Raw genomic sequence first — 15,075 nt, forward strand, 5'->3', positions numbered from 1 at the left:
GTGGTGATAGACATGGGTGGGGGCCTGATGGAGGGTGCCCCACAGTGCTGGGGGGGGGGGGGTGGGTTGATTGACATGAGTGGGGGCCTGGTGGAGGGTGCCCCTCAGTGCTGGGAGGGGTGGGGGGTGGGAGACATGAGTGGGGGCCTGGTGGAACCTTCCCCTGCACTGCTGCGGGGTGGGGGTGATAGGGGACATGAGTGGGGGCCTGGTGGAGGGTGCCCCTCAGTGCTGGGGGGTGGGGGTGATAGGGGACATGAGTGGGGGCCTGGTGTACGCTGCCCCTGCACTGCTGGGGGGTGGGGGTGCAGGGGGACATGAGTGGGGGCCTGGTGGAGGGTGCCCCTGGATGCTGGGGGTGGGGGTGGTGGGAGACATGAGTGGGGGCCTGGTGGAGGGTGCCCCTGGATGCTGGGCGGTGGGGGTGGTGGGAGACATGAGTGGGGGCCTGGTGGAACCTTCCCCTGCACTGCTGCGGGGTGGGGGTGATAGGGGACATGAGTGGGGGCCTGGTGGAGGGTGCCCCTCAGTGCTGGGGGGTGGGGGTGATAGGGGACATGAGTGGGGGCCTGGTGGAGGCTGCCCCTGCACTGCTGGGGGGTGGGGGTGCAGGGGGACATGAGTGGGGGCCTGGTGGAGGGTGCCCCTGGATGCTGGGGGTGGGGGTGGTGGGAGACATGAGTGGGGGCCTGGTGGAGGGTGCCCCTGGATGCTGGGCGGTGGGGGTGGTGGGAGACATGAGTGGGGGCCTGGTGGAGGCTGCCCCTGCACTGCTGGGGGGTGGGGGTGGTGGAAGACATGAGTGGGGGCCTGGTGGAGGCTGCCCCTGGTGGCTGGGGGGTGGGGGTGGTGGGAGACATGGGTGGGAGCCTGGTGGAGGGTGCCCCACAGTGCTGGGGGGTGGGGTGGGTGGGAGACATGAGTGGGGGCCTGGTGGAGGGTGCCCCATGACTGCTGGGGGGTGGGGGTGGTGGGAGACATGAGTTGGGGCCTGGTGGAGGCTGCCCCTGCACTGCTGGGGGGTGGGGGTGGTGGGAGACATGAGTGGGGGCCTGGTGGAGGCTGCCCCTGGTGGCTGGGGGGTGGGGGTGGTGGGAGACATGGGTGGGAGCCTGATGGAGGCTGCCCCACACTGCTGGGGGGGTGGGGGTTGTGGGAGACATGAGTGGGGGCCTGGTGGAGGGTGCCCCACAGTTCTGGTGGGTGGGGTGGGTGGGAGACATGAGTGGGGGCCTGGTGGAGGGTGCCCCATGACTGCTGGGGGGTGGGGGTGCAAGGGGACATGAGTGGGGGCCTGGTGGAGGCTGCCGCATGACTGCTGGGGGGTGGGGGTGCAAGGGGACATGAGTGGGGGCCTGGTGGAGGGTGCCCCACAGTGCTGGGGGGTAGGGTGTTGGTAGACATGGGTGGGGGCCTGGTGGAGGGTGCCCCACAGTGCTGGGGGGTGGGGTGGGTGGGAGACATGAGTGGGGGCCTGGTGGAGGCTGCCCCTCAGTGCTGGGGGGTGGGGGTGATAGGGGACATGAGTGGGGGCCTGGTGGTGGTTGCCCCTGCACTGCTGGGCGGTGGGGGTGGTGGGAGACATGAGTGGGGGCCTGGTGGAGTGTGCCCCTCAGTGCTGGGGGGCGTGGGGGGTGGGAGACATGAGTGGGAGCCTGATGGAGGCTGCCCCTGCACTGCTGGGGGGTGGGGGTGATAGGGGACATGAGTGGGTGCCTGGTGGAGGCTGCCCCTGGTGGCTGGGGGGTGGGGGTGATAGGGGACATGAGTGGGGGCCTGGTGGAGGGTGCCCCATGACTGCTGGGGAGTGGGGGTGCAAGGGGACATGAGTGGGGGCCTGGTGGAGGCTGCCCATGGTGGCTGGGGGGTGGGGGTGATAGGGGACATGAGTGGGGGCCTGGTGGAGGCTGCCCCTGCACTGCTGGGGGGTGGGGGTGATAGGGGACATGAGTGGGGGCCTGGTGGAGGGTGCCCCTGCACTGCTGGGGGGTGGGGGTGCAGGGGGACATGAGTGGGGGCCTGGTGGAGGGTGCCCCTGGATGCTGGGGGGTGGGGGTGGTGGGAGACATGAGTGGGGGCCTGGTGGTGGCTGCCCCTGCACTGCTGGGGGGTGGGGGTGGTGGGAGACATGAGTGGGGGCCTGGTGGAGGCTGCCCCTGGATGCTGGGGGGTGGGGGTGGTGGGAGACATGAGTGGGGGCCTGGTGGAGGCTGCCCCTGCACTGCTGGGGAGTGGGGGTGATAGGGGACAAGAGTGGCGGCCCGGTGGAGTGTGCCCCTCAGTGCTGGGGGGGGAGTGGGGGGTGGGAGACATGAGTGGGGGCCTGGTGGAGGCTGCCCCTGCACTGCTGGGGGTGATAGGGGACATGAGTGGGGGCCTGGTGGAGGGTGCCCCATGACTGCTGGGGGGTGGGGCTGCAAGGGGACATGAGTGGGGGCCTGGTGGAGGCTGCCCCTGCACTGCTGGGGGTGGGGGTGATAGGGGACATGAGTGGGGGCATGGTGCAGGGTGCCCATGCACTGCTGGGGGGTGGGGGTGCAGGGGGACATGAGTGGGGGCCTGGTGGAGGGTGCCCCTGCACTGCTGGGGGGTGGGGGTGGTGGGAGACATGAGTGGGGGCCTGGTGGAGGCTGCCCCTGGTGGCTGGGGGGTGGGGGTGGTGGGAGACATGAGTGGGGGCCTGGTGGAGGGTGCCCCTGCACTGCTGGGGGGTGGGGGTGCAGGGGGACATGAGTGGGGGCCTGGTGGAGGCTGCCCCTGCACTGCTGGGGGGTGGGGGTGGTGGGAGACATGAGTGGGGGCCTGGTGGAGGCTGCCCCTGGATGCTGGGGGGTGGGGGTGGTGGGAGACATGAGTGGGGGCCTGGTGGAGGCTGCCCCTGCACTGCTGGGGGGGGTGGGGGTGATAGGGGACATGAGTGGGTGCCTGGTGGAGGCTGCCCCTGGTGGCCGGGGGGTGGGGGTGATAGGGGACATGAGTGGGGGCCTGGTGGAGGGTGCCCCATGACTGCTGGGGGGTGGGGGTGCAAGGGGACATGAGTGGGGGCCTGGTGGAGGCTGCCCCTGCACTGCTGGGGGGTGGGGGTGGTGGAAGACATGGGTGGGGGCCTGGTGGAGGGTGCCCCACAGTGCTGGGGGTGGGGTGGGTGGGAGACATGATTGGGGGCCTGGTGGAGGGTGCCCCTCAGTGCTGGGGGGGGTGGGGGGTGGGAGACATGAGTGGGGGCCTGGTGGAGGCTGCCCCTGCACTGCTGGGGGGTGGGGGTGATAGGGGACATGAATGGGGGCCTGGTGGAGGGTGCCCCTCAGTGCTGGGGGGTGGGGGTGATAGGGGACACGAGTGGGGGCCTGGTGGTGGCTGCCCCTGCACTGCTGGGGGGTGGGGGTGCAGGGGGACATGAGTGGGGGCCTGGTGGAGGGTGGCCCTGGATGCTGGGGGGTGGGGGTGGTGGGAGACATGAGTGGGGGCCTGGTGGAGGCTGCCCCTGCACTGCTGGGGGGTGGGGTGGTGGGAGACATGAGTGGGGGCCTGGTGGAGGCTGCCCCTTGGTGGCTGGGGGGTGGGGGTGGTGGGAGACATGGATGGGAGCCTGGTGGAGGCTGGCCCACACTGCTGGGGGGGTGGGGGTGGTGGGAGACATGAGTGGGGGCCTGGTGGAGGGTGCCCCACAGTGCTGGGGGGTGGGGTGGGTGGGAGACATGAGTGGGGGCCTGGTGGAGGGTGCCCCATGACTGCTAGGGGGTGGGGGTGCAAGGGGACATGAGTGGGGGCCTGGTGGAGGCTGCCCCATGACTGCTGGGGGGTGGGGGTGCAAGGGGACATGAGTGGGGGCCTGGTGGAGGGTGCCCCACAGTGCTGGGGGGTAGGGTGTTGGTAGACATGGGTGGGGGCCTGTTGGAGGGTGCCCCACAGTGCTGGGGGGTGGGGTGGGTGGGAGACATGAGTGGGGGCCTGGTGGAGGCTGCCCCTCAGTGCTGGGGGGGTGGGGGTGATAGGGGACATGAGTGGGGGCCTGGTGGTGGCTGCCCCTGCACTGCTGGGCGGTGGGGGTGGTGGGAGACATGAGTGGGGGCCTGGTGGAGTGTGCCCCTCAGTGCTGGGGGGCGTGGGGGGTGGGAGACATGAGTGGGGGCCTGGTGGAGGCTGCCCCTGCACTGCTGGGGGGTGGGGGTGATAGGGGACATGAGTGGGGGCCTGGTGGAGGGTGCCCCTGCACTGCTGGGGGGTGGGGGTGCAGGGGGACATGAGTGGGGGCCTGATGGAGGGTGCCCCTGCACTGCTGGGGGGTGGGGGTGGTGGGAGACATGAGTGGGGGCCTGGTGGAAGCTGCCCCTGGTGGCTGGGGGGTGGGGGAGGTGGGAGACATGAGTGGGGGCCTGGTGGAGGGTGCCCCTGCACTGCTGGGGGGTGGGGGTGCAGGGGGACATGAGTGGGGGCCTGGTGAAGGGTGCACCTGGATGCTGGGGGGTGGGGGTGGTGGGAGACATGAGTGGGGGCCTGGTGGAGGCTGCCCCTGCAGTGCTGGGGGGTGGGGGTGGGGTGGTGGGAGACATGAGTGGGGGCCTGGTGGAGGCTGCCCCTGGATGCTGGGGGGTGGGGGTGGTGGGAGACATGTGTGGGGGCCTGGTGGAGGCTGCCCCTGCACTGCTGGGGGGTGGGGGTGATAGGGGACATGAGTGGGGGCCTGGTAGAGTGTGCCCCTCAGTGCTGGGGGGGAGTGGGGGGTGGGAGACATGAGTGGGGGCCTGGTGGAGGCTGCCCCTGCACTGCTGGGGGGTGGGGGTGATAGGGGACATGAGTGGGTGCTTGGTGGAGGCTGCCCCTGGTGGCTGGGGGGTGGGGGTTATAGGGGACATGAGTGGGGGCCTGGTGTAGGGTGCCCCATGACTGCTGGGGGGTGGGGCTGCAAGGGGACATGAGTGGGGGCCTGGTGGAGGCTGCCCATGGTGGCTGGGGGGTGGGGGTGATAGGGGACATGAGTGGGGGCCTGGTGGAGGCTGCCCCTGCACTGCTGGGGGGTGGGGGTGATAGGGGACATGAGTGGGGGCCTGGTGGAGGGTGCCCCTGCACTGCTGGGGGGCGGGGGTGCAGGGGGACATGAGTGGGGGCCTGATGGAGGGTGCCCCTGCACTGCTGGGGGGTGGGGGTGGTGGGAGACATGAGTGGGGGCCTGGTGGAGGCTGCCCCTGGTGGCTGGGGGGTGGGGGTGGTGGGAGACATGAGTGGGGGCCTGGTGGAGGGTGCCCCTGCACTGCTGGGGGGTGGGGGTGCAGGGGGACATAAGTGGGGGCCTGGTGGAGGCTGCCCCTGCACTGCTGGGGGGTGGGGGGGTGGGAGACATGAGTGGGGGCCTGGTGGAGGCTGCCCCTGGATGCTGTGGGGTTTGAGTGGTGGGAGACATGAGTGGGGGCCTGGTGGAGGCTGCTCCTGCACTGCTGGGGGGTGGGGGTGATAGGGGACATGAGTGGGTGCCTGGTGGAGGCTGCCCCTGGTGGCTGGGGGGTGGGGGTGATAGGGGACATGAGTGGGGGCCTGGTGGAGGGTGCCCCATGACTGCTGGGGGGTGGGGTGCAAGGGGACATGAGTGGGGGCCTGGTGGAGGCTGCCCCATGACTGCTGGGGGGTGGGGTGCAACGGGACATGAGTGGGGGCCTGGTGGAGGCTGCCCATGGTGGCTGGGGGGTGGGGGTGATAGGGGACATGAGTGGGGGCCTGGTGGAGGCTGCCCCTGCACTGCCGGGGGGTGGGGGTGGTGGTAGACATGGGTGGGGGCCTGGTGGATGGTGCCCCACAGTGCTGGGGGGTGGGGTGGGTGGGAGACATGATTGGGGGCCTGGTGGAGGGTGCCCCTCAGTGCTGGGGGGGTGGGGGGTGGGAGACATGAGTGGGGGCCTGGTGGAGGCTGCCCCTGCACTGCTGGGGGGTGGGGGTGCAGGGGGACATGAGTGGGGGCCTGGTGGAGGGTGCCCCTGGATGCTGGGGGGTGGGGGTGGTGGGAGACATGAGTGGGGGCCTGGTGGAGGGTGGCCCTGGATGCTGGGGGGTGGGGGTGGTGGGAGACATGAATGGGGGCCTGGTGGAGGCTGCCCCTGCACTGCTGGGGGGTGGGGTGGTGGGAGACATGAGTGGGGGCCTGGTGGAGGGTGTCCCATGACTGCTGGGGGGTGGGGGTGCAAGGGGACATGAGTGGGGGCCTGGTGGAGTCTGCCCCATGACTGCTGGGGGGTGGGGGTGCAAGGGGATATGAGTGGGGGCCTGGTGGAGGGTGCCCCACAGTGCTGGGGGTGGGGTGGTGGTAGACATGGGTGGGGGCCTGGTGGAGGGTGCCCCACAGTGCTGGGGGGTGGGGTGGGTGGGAGACATGAGTGGGGGCCTGGTGGAGGCTGTCCCTGCACTGCTGGGGGGTGGGGGTGATAGGGGACATGAGTGGGGGCCTGGTGGAGGGTGCCCCTCAGTGCTGGGGGGTGGGGGTGATAGGGGACATGAGTGGGGGCCTGGTGGTGGCTTCCCCTGCACTGCTGGGCGGTGGGGGTGGTGGGAGACATGAGTGGGGGCCTGGTGGAGTGTGCCCCTGCACTGCTGGGGGGTGGGGGTGATAGGGGACATGAGTGGGGGCCTGGTGGAGGGTGCCCCTGCACTGCTGGGGGGGTGGGGGTGCAGGGGGACATGAGTGGGGGCCTGGTGGAGGGTGCCCTTGGATGCTGGGGGGTGGGGGTGGTGGGAGACATGAGTGGGGGCGTGGTGGAGGCTGCCCCTGCACTGCTGGGGGGTGGGGGTGGTGGGAGACATGATTGGGGGCCTGGTGGAGGCTGCCCCTGGATGCTGGGGGGTGGGGGTGGTGGGAGACATGAGTGGGGGCCTGGTGGAGGCTGCCCCTGCACTGCTGGGGGGTGGGGGTGATAGGGGACATGAGTGGGTGCCTGGTGGAGGCTGCCCCTGGTGGCTGGGGGGTGGGGGTGATAGGGGACATGAGTGGGGGCCTGGTGGAGGCTGCCCATGGTGGCTGGGGGGTGGGGGCGATAGGGGACATGAGTGGGGGCCTGGTGGAGGCTGCCCCTGCACTGCTGGGGGGTGGGGGTGGTGGTAGACATGGGTGGGGGCCTGGTGGAGGGTGCCCCACAGTGCTGGGGGGTGGGGTGGGTGGGAGACATGAGTGGGGGCCTGGCGGAGGGTGCCCCTCAGTGCTGGGGGGTGTGGGGGGTGGGAGACATGAGTGGGGGCCTGGTGGAGGCTGCCCCTGCACTGCTGGGGGGTGGGGGTGATAGGGGACATGAGTGGGGGCCTCGTGGAGGCTGCCCCACGACTGCTGGGGGGTGGGGGTGCAAGGGGACATGAGTGGGGGCCTGGTGGAGGCTGCCCATGGTGGCTGGGGGGTGGGGGTGATAGGGGACATGAGTGGGGGCCTGGTGGAGGCTGCCCCTGCACTGCCGGGGGGTGGGGTTGATAGGGGACATGAGTGGGTGCCTGGTGGAGGCTGCCCCTGGTGGCTGGGGGGTGGGGGTGATAGGGGACATGAGTGGGGGCCTGGTGGAGGGTGCCCCATGACTGCTGGGGGGTGGGGGTGCAAGGGGACATGAGTGGGGGCCTGGTGGAGGCTGCCCCATGACTGCTGGGGGGTGGGGGTGCAAGGGGACATGAGTGGGCGCCTGGTGGAGGCTGCCCATGGTGGCTGGGGGGTAGGGGTGATAGGGGACAAGAGTGGGGGCCTGGTGGAGGCTGCCCCTGCACTGCTGGGGGGTGGGGGTGATAGGGGACATGAGTGGGTGCCTGGTGGAGGCTGCCCCTGGTGGCTGGGGGGTGGGGGTGATAGGGGATGTGAGTGGGGGCCTGGTGGAGGGTTCCCCATGACTGCTGGGGGGTGGGGGTGCAAGGGGACATGAGTGGGGGCCTGGTGGAGGCTGCCCCATGACTGCTGGGGGGTGGGGGTGCAAGGGGACATGAGTGGGGGCCTGGTGGAGGGTGGCCCACAGTGCTGGGGGGTCGGGGTGCTGGGGGACATGAGCAGGTGTGCAGGGTAGTCCCCTGTTTTGTGGGCTGCCTGCAGGGGCCGTGGAGGGTGTACAGGGAACACCTGTGAGGACCCACCCAGCCTAATCGCGTGTGTAACTTCCCGTGCACCCCTGTAATACACGTACCCAGCCAAATCGCGTGTGATAATTCCCACGCACCCCTGTAATACACGTACCTGGCCAAATCGCGTGTGATAATTCCCGCGCACCCCTGTAATACATGTACCCAGCCAAATCACGTGTAAAACTTCCCGCGTACCCCTGTAATACACGTACCCAGCCAAATCGCGTGTGATAATTCCCGCGTACCCCTGTAATATACGTACCCTGGCTAATCGCGTGTAAAACTTCACGTGTACCCCTGTATCACACGTACCCTGGCCAATCGCGTGTAAAACTTCCCGCGTACCCCTGTAATACACGTACCCTGGCTAATCGCGTGTAAAACTTCCCGCGTACTCCTGATATAAACGTTACCCGCTTTGCGTTCCTTGTTTGGCAGCCCTGTAAACTGGTCCAGGGTTAGCGCAGCCCTTTGCGATGATTTAGCGATTTTGATGGCTTTTCCTTGCGCGAGGGCGTTCTTGGGGGCGTTACTGGCGCTGCTGCAGGGTCGCTGCGATACTCTGCGCCACGGCTGGTTTGGGAGCCTAAAATCCATGAATACGCTGTGCGCGGAAATCGGTTTTAGCGCACGCGCCTGGCACAGACAATCGCACGCGGACACTCTGCGCCAGCCGCTTGCGACACTTTTCTGCAAAATTCTATGAATTACCCTGTTAGTGTTTCAAGATGAAAGCTCCCTGCTGGCTGCCTGTCTCATCATAATCTGCAGCTATTTTCCCCCTTGCTGCATTCCTTTGATCTAAGCACCTCACAGGTACCTCAGAATGTTTATTTCCAGCTTTATGCTGTGGGACCCACCCCCCCCGGGACCCACCCCCCCGGGACCCACCCCCCGCTACTCCCCCCCAACATCTTATTGAAATGAGCCTCACGGTCCCATACACATCTGCAGGCAGCACTGGCTGAATAGGATGGGAGAAGGCTAGTTGGGCACTATATTAAAGATAAAGTAAGAGATTGTGGTTATCTCAATGTTGGGGCACTGGCAGCAGTATCTCCCCAAATGTGTCCCCGAGTTGGGTAGGGAGAAAACCTTTACCTTTCCTCGGAAGCTTCAGACTCACCTCTATGGCAGAGAACTCTGGAACCGCATGTCTACTCACCAAAGATCCAGGAGAATCCTTCTTGTCTTGAAGTCCAAAGATGACTCAGCCAAGGGGGGGCAGGGATCCCCCTTATGAAGACAAAATGCTGCATCAGATTTGCCCAAAGCAAGCCTGCCTTCAGAAGTCCATTCCGGGCGGCTGTAACTAGTGTCCTCTCTCTTCAGGTGCCACACCCAGAGCGCTTTGTCTGCAGGAAGCGGAGTGGGAGTTGCAGGGGTGGAGAGCCCAAGCAGAATGCACATGTAGCTTGTTAACCTGTCTTGCTGCCACTGAAGGGCAGACGCCGGGGATGTCAGGAGACTGCCTCATTAAATGCACATAAGTGCACTAACATTCCTGCATGGAGCATTTTGGAACGGGACCCTGCATTTGGCATAGTTTTTGTTCTAACAATCAGAAAGTTTCAGGCTATCCTGCCTCCACCAGACGGCATTCGGCCGCAGAAGGCCTACGATTCTTCAAGAGACCCCAGGTCATTAATTTCTTCCATCACTGATGGTTTTCCTTTGGAACTGTTTGATGTCCTTGAAAAACTATGGGATTCTCTTCCATTCCATTTCCTTCCCAGGTGAGACCATGGCTAACATGGGACGTGACAAGGCAGAGTAATGTTGCACCCTGCATGTCTGCGTGCGTTCTGGACTACAAAACCAATAATCCTATACCATTGACTTTGCTGGCAAGAGCCGATAAGAATTGCAGTCGGAAACAGCTTGAGAGTCAAAGATTGAAGGCCACTGTTGTCAAGGATAAAATCACCCACCTACATGAGATCCGTTGCAAATGGCCGGCTTCTCTTGTACAACACTGCCGTGACATGTTATAACAGGAAGTACTACCCTATGACATGGCAGTCTGCGGGGGCATAAGTGGATGACATCAAAGAGAGTTAACCTTGTCCTGGGGAAGTCAAACGAACACGCTATCCCCTTTCAGGAGAGAGACCCAATGTCAAAACCTAAAGCTGGCCTGGCATTTTTTTTATTGCATAAATATACAATTCAAAATTGTTTGAATGCTCAAAATCATCGCGAACTTCTATATTTTGATGCAGTCCTATATTTTTGATCGAGCAGTCTTTACCATCTAACTTTCTAAAATTGTGCCTTTTCAGCCGTTACCATATCTTGCCTAATATCCATCAAATGTATTCCAGATTTGAATATTGGGATAAATAGAATTACAGTAAAAAAACATAATTATGACTACAGCACCACGTGCAGTGACATTCAGGATTTGAACCCTTTCCTTCTCTTGACAGCGGTGTAGCATCAGTGCTGCTCATTTTCATGTTCTGCTCTGCATTTCATCATCTTTAGATGGATGAAATGTGGAAGAAATAAGATGGGGGATATGTTTCTTCTAAAACACTCTGTGGTGGGTGCAATGCAGCCTTTCCTTGCTCGTCCCTACAGAGCCACACGTTGAGTGACTTACAATGGGGAAACGCGCTGACAGTGACCAGTTACCATAAATGTCCATTGACTCTACTGACCAGGGGCATAACCCCCCATTTTTAGGGTGCACGCTTTAAAGTGCAGAGTATTTGAGGTGCCTCACTAGCCCGGCCCTAGGATTTGAAGGGGCCTGGGGGCAAAAGATGTGTGAGCCCCCTAATTTGCATAAATAGTGACATCAGTGATATCAGCTTATCAGATTTTTTCAACAAGACCTGGAACAGGTAAATCAAATCTTCTTGAAGAGTGGAAACATCGCCTGGTACAGATCTTAGCTTGTGCTGAGTTGAATATCGATCTGATAATGAGACCGCAATCAGTGAAAAAAAGTTTGAAATTGCGAATTGGATACAGAATAATGAGCTACAGCTTAAGATGGCTTCAACTTTGGATTCCGGAATAGGCAAACACAAGCTGGGTGCTCCATGTAGCTACCTAATAAATTGCCCGTCTAGGCATCACCGTGAACAGTTCTTGCGAATTCGCCTAAATGCTATAAATACTAGAGCGACGCTGCGGCTTCGTCATCTAAAAAAAGTAACCGATGATAAGTGTCGCTTTTGTCTGAACTAAACTGAATCCATAGAACATCTCTTAACAAAATGCACAAAGCTTACGTCAAACCTTGGAAACTTTAGTCCTGCGAGCTCAGAGTCTCGAGACTGGTGGTCATATGCCATGGCTGGCAATTCCGTGAAACTATGCTGTGCGATAGTTGACTTTGTGGACTCATCGTCAAAACGAATGCTGCACCTTGGAAACTTTAGTCCTGCGAGCTCAGAGTCTCGAGACTGGTGGTCATATGCCATGGCTGGCAATTCCGTGAAACTATGCTGTGCAATAGTTGACTTTGTGGACTCATCGTCAAAACGAATGCTGCACCTTGGAAACTTTAGTCCTGCGAGCTCAGAGTCTCGAGACTGGTGGTCATATGCCATGGCTGGCAATTCCGTGAAACTATGCTGTGCAATAGTTGACTTTGTGGACTCATCGTCAAAACGAATGCTGCACCTTGGAAACTTTAGTCCTGCAAGCTCAGAGTCTCGAGACTGGTGGTCATATGCCATGGCTGGCAATTCCGTGAAACTATGCTGTGCAATAGTTGACTTTGTGGACTCATCGTCAAAACGAATGCTGCACCTTGGAAACATTAGTCCTGCAAGCTCAGAGTCTCGAGACTGGTGGTCATATGCCATGGCTGGCAATTCCGTGAAACTATGCTGTGCAATAGTTGACTTTGTGGACTCATCGTCAAAACGAATGCTGCACCTTGGAAACTTTAGTCCTGCGAGCTCAGAGTCTCGAGACTGGTGGTCATATGCCATGGCTGGCAATTGCGTGAAACTATGCTGTGCAATACTTGACTTTGTGGACTCATTAGAATTGGAGGCAAATGATTAAACTAAGATGCTGATGAGTGATTGAATGTTGGCACTGGATGTTTCCTTTCCTTTTTTTCTTCTTCTGTTGTCTTTTTTTTAGGAGGATCACTGTGATCAACTGTAAACAAATGTTGTAATAAAAGTCTGATGCCACAGCGATAACGCTGTGACATTTCAGACTGACGTTTCAATAAAAAAAAAAAAAAAAAAATAGTGACATCAGTGATATCACAGAATGAATCTTTAGCACGCAATGGTGTCATGGGAAGTTTAATTAAAAACATCTTGCCACGCGTAAGGTAGTAGCAAATACACTGTGGCGTCCAGTTAAGTATATGAATTGCCAATATTAACATTTACCATTGTGGTAATACCAGGAGTGAGGCATTTGTTTGAGGTAGCAGGCCGCTGAATACCTTGTACAGACTTCTTATTTTGGCAGATAAGGCATTGTGTGATAAAAGGATTTGCCCAGGAGCAATCACTTTGGGTAAGTGGAGAGGCTGGGATTTGAGAGCAGTCTGCTAATCAGGAACTTGAACACATCTCTTCCCAGATGTAATTGATAGAAACACTGTTTGCAAAAGGTCTTTAGAAACATTGGTTTAAAAATACTATCTGTGGATGGCATTGAAAAAATATGGTGATTGTCTTTGGCTAAATGAAATGAACTGCTGTTTTTGCAGAAGTTTTATGATTATTTTTATTTTTATTGTATGCATATCTGAGCATATTGTTCAAATTAACAATATGCGCCGGTAAGATAGCTCAGCAGGTTGAGCGCTCGCTGCTGCGATCTGAGCGTGATCTGCAGGTCGCAGGTTCAAATCCTGGCAAGGCCAACTGACCCTTTCATCCTTCCAAGGTTGATAAATGAGTGCCAATTTTGGTTGCGTGATATTGTATGTGAATATGTACTCCGTAAAGCGCTTTGGATAAAGGCGCTATATAAATAACACACCATTATCATTATCATTTCAGCTAAGGATAATTTTGCCTCTCAAAAAATAATACCAATTAATAGCTACATTTATCAAGTGCTGCTCACTACAAAATGAGAAGGGAGTCTCATTAATGTACTCCCTGAACCTTGATTGGAGGGGGTGAGAAGACCAAAACCGGGTGTAGAATAGCAGGGAATCCTATAGCAGAGAGTTGCAAAGGCAACTGAGCGGGTTGGGAGACTTTTGCGGAGATGTTATATGTTTAGACTTTCCTGTAAATCATGTCTTCTTTCCTATTCCTGCAGCAACATGTGCTGTAAAACGCGTTGTTTTGACTGGGGATAGGTACGGCTCCCGCGCTTCACTTGGTGTGGGTACGTTTGCTGAAAAATAACCTGAGAGAGGAAATGTTTCATTAAATGCGCGCTTGCCAAGTATAACAGGTGCACACCTTTTTAGCCCAGCATGATGTAGTGAAATATTCCCTAGAAAACAAAATCCCAATACGAGCATGTGTTTTGTTGATCATTTTATGCGTCTTGTGGGTAGGTGTCTGCACTGGAAACATGACAACCTGGGTGAAATCCTGGCAGCCAAGTGCTTGAGCAAGCTTGCCGTCCTCCAAAACACCCAAAGTTACGCTGTCCACCCACATATATCCTTTACTCGTGCCCCACAATCAGGGAAACATAACTGCACCAGTCTCTAGTATTGCAACCTCTATTGCACACATCCTGGGCAAATATTCAGGCCTCGCCCTCTCATCATTTCCCCTCTTCAACCCCATATATGGCTTTCAACAATACCCTGCTTTACAAAGATGACTTCAAAAGAGCACATACCATAGTAAGGTACCCATTCAAACATAAAAATCATTACAGCAATATATTAAGCAAAAAGTTTACAATTGTGGCATTATTCCCCCCTCTTGACCGGGAGACTAAAAAAACCAGAATGCAATTCTGCAAAATGTAAAAAAATGGCCGTTGAGCTTTAGAAATGAATTTTCAAGAAGTAGAACAATATGCAATGTGTGAATAGCGTATCTGTTTATGTTTGACAAATTCAGGGTTCTATATGATGTGAGGAACATTTCACATTCTACCAAAAATAAACTCTTTTCTTGTGTATTAAATATGAACATCTGAAAATAATGTAGCTAATTTAAAACAGTTTTGTCTGATATATTGTAATTGACCTGGTGGAGCGTATCGATTTAGGCATTTTACTGGTGGGCTGTGTGTGCCTTCAGAATGAAAATGCCTGTTTGCATTCTTTAGCACAGAAACGTTATGAACATCTCCTCCAAAACAATGGTCTCTTAAATGGGCCATCATTTGTAAATCACCCCCACTTTAACGCACTGCTTGAAGAAAGAAAGTGATTAGCAAGGGCCTGCAGCATCTGATGGGCCGCTGGGAATGGGGGTCTCTCTCCAGATAGCCAGAGGAGGTTGGGAGGCGACACCATGCCCTCATGCCAGTTTCGGACATGGAAGCTAAGCAGCAGTTGTTAACGTTAATGTTAAAGGACATTTGTACCATGCACTATCACCACCGGAGTGGTCCCCTGGCGCTCTGGTGGCTCTGAAAGAGGAAGGGAGGGGGGTTTAGTGGGAGGTAGCTGGAAAAGTGTAAGAGACCAGTGATGTGCTGTTGGCGGCCTCAGCCCGGTGGGTCCGTTGGCTGGGCCTGGGGTGTTTGCGACCGGTAGTCGTCGTGTACTGTTGTGCAAGTCTATGTGTGTTTTTGTTTTTTTGTTGCCATCTAGTGAAGTTTGTGCAGTTTGTTGTGCTGGCGGTTTGTGGTTGTGTTTGGTTTGGAGTTTGAGAGATGTATGCAGAGGGGGAAATTGTTAGTGCAATTGGTTAGTTGGCATCTCTATCCTGACTGTTGTGATGGTATCTCAGTGATGTCAGATCAGTGTAATGCTGAGATAAGAATGTGATGACCTGTAGTCCTGTTACATCAGATGGAATGTTTATGCTTGATCTGTTTCAGTTGATGTAATGCTGTGGAGATGGTTGGGGGTCTCTGCCTTCTTGACTTGTA

This window comes from Ambystoma mexicanum, chromosome 2p, assembly GCF_040938575.1.
Source record: "Ambystoma mexicanum isolate Mex_15411 chromosome 2p, UKY_AmexF1_1, whole genome shotgun sequence".
Classification (NCBI taxonomy): domain Eukaryota; kingdom Metazoa; phylum Chordata; class Amphibia; order Caudata; family Ambystomatidae; genus Ambystoma; species Ambystoma mexicanum.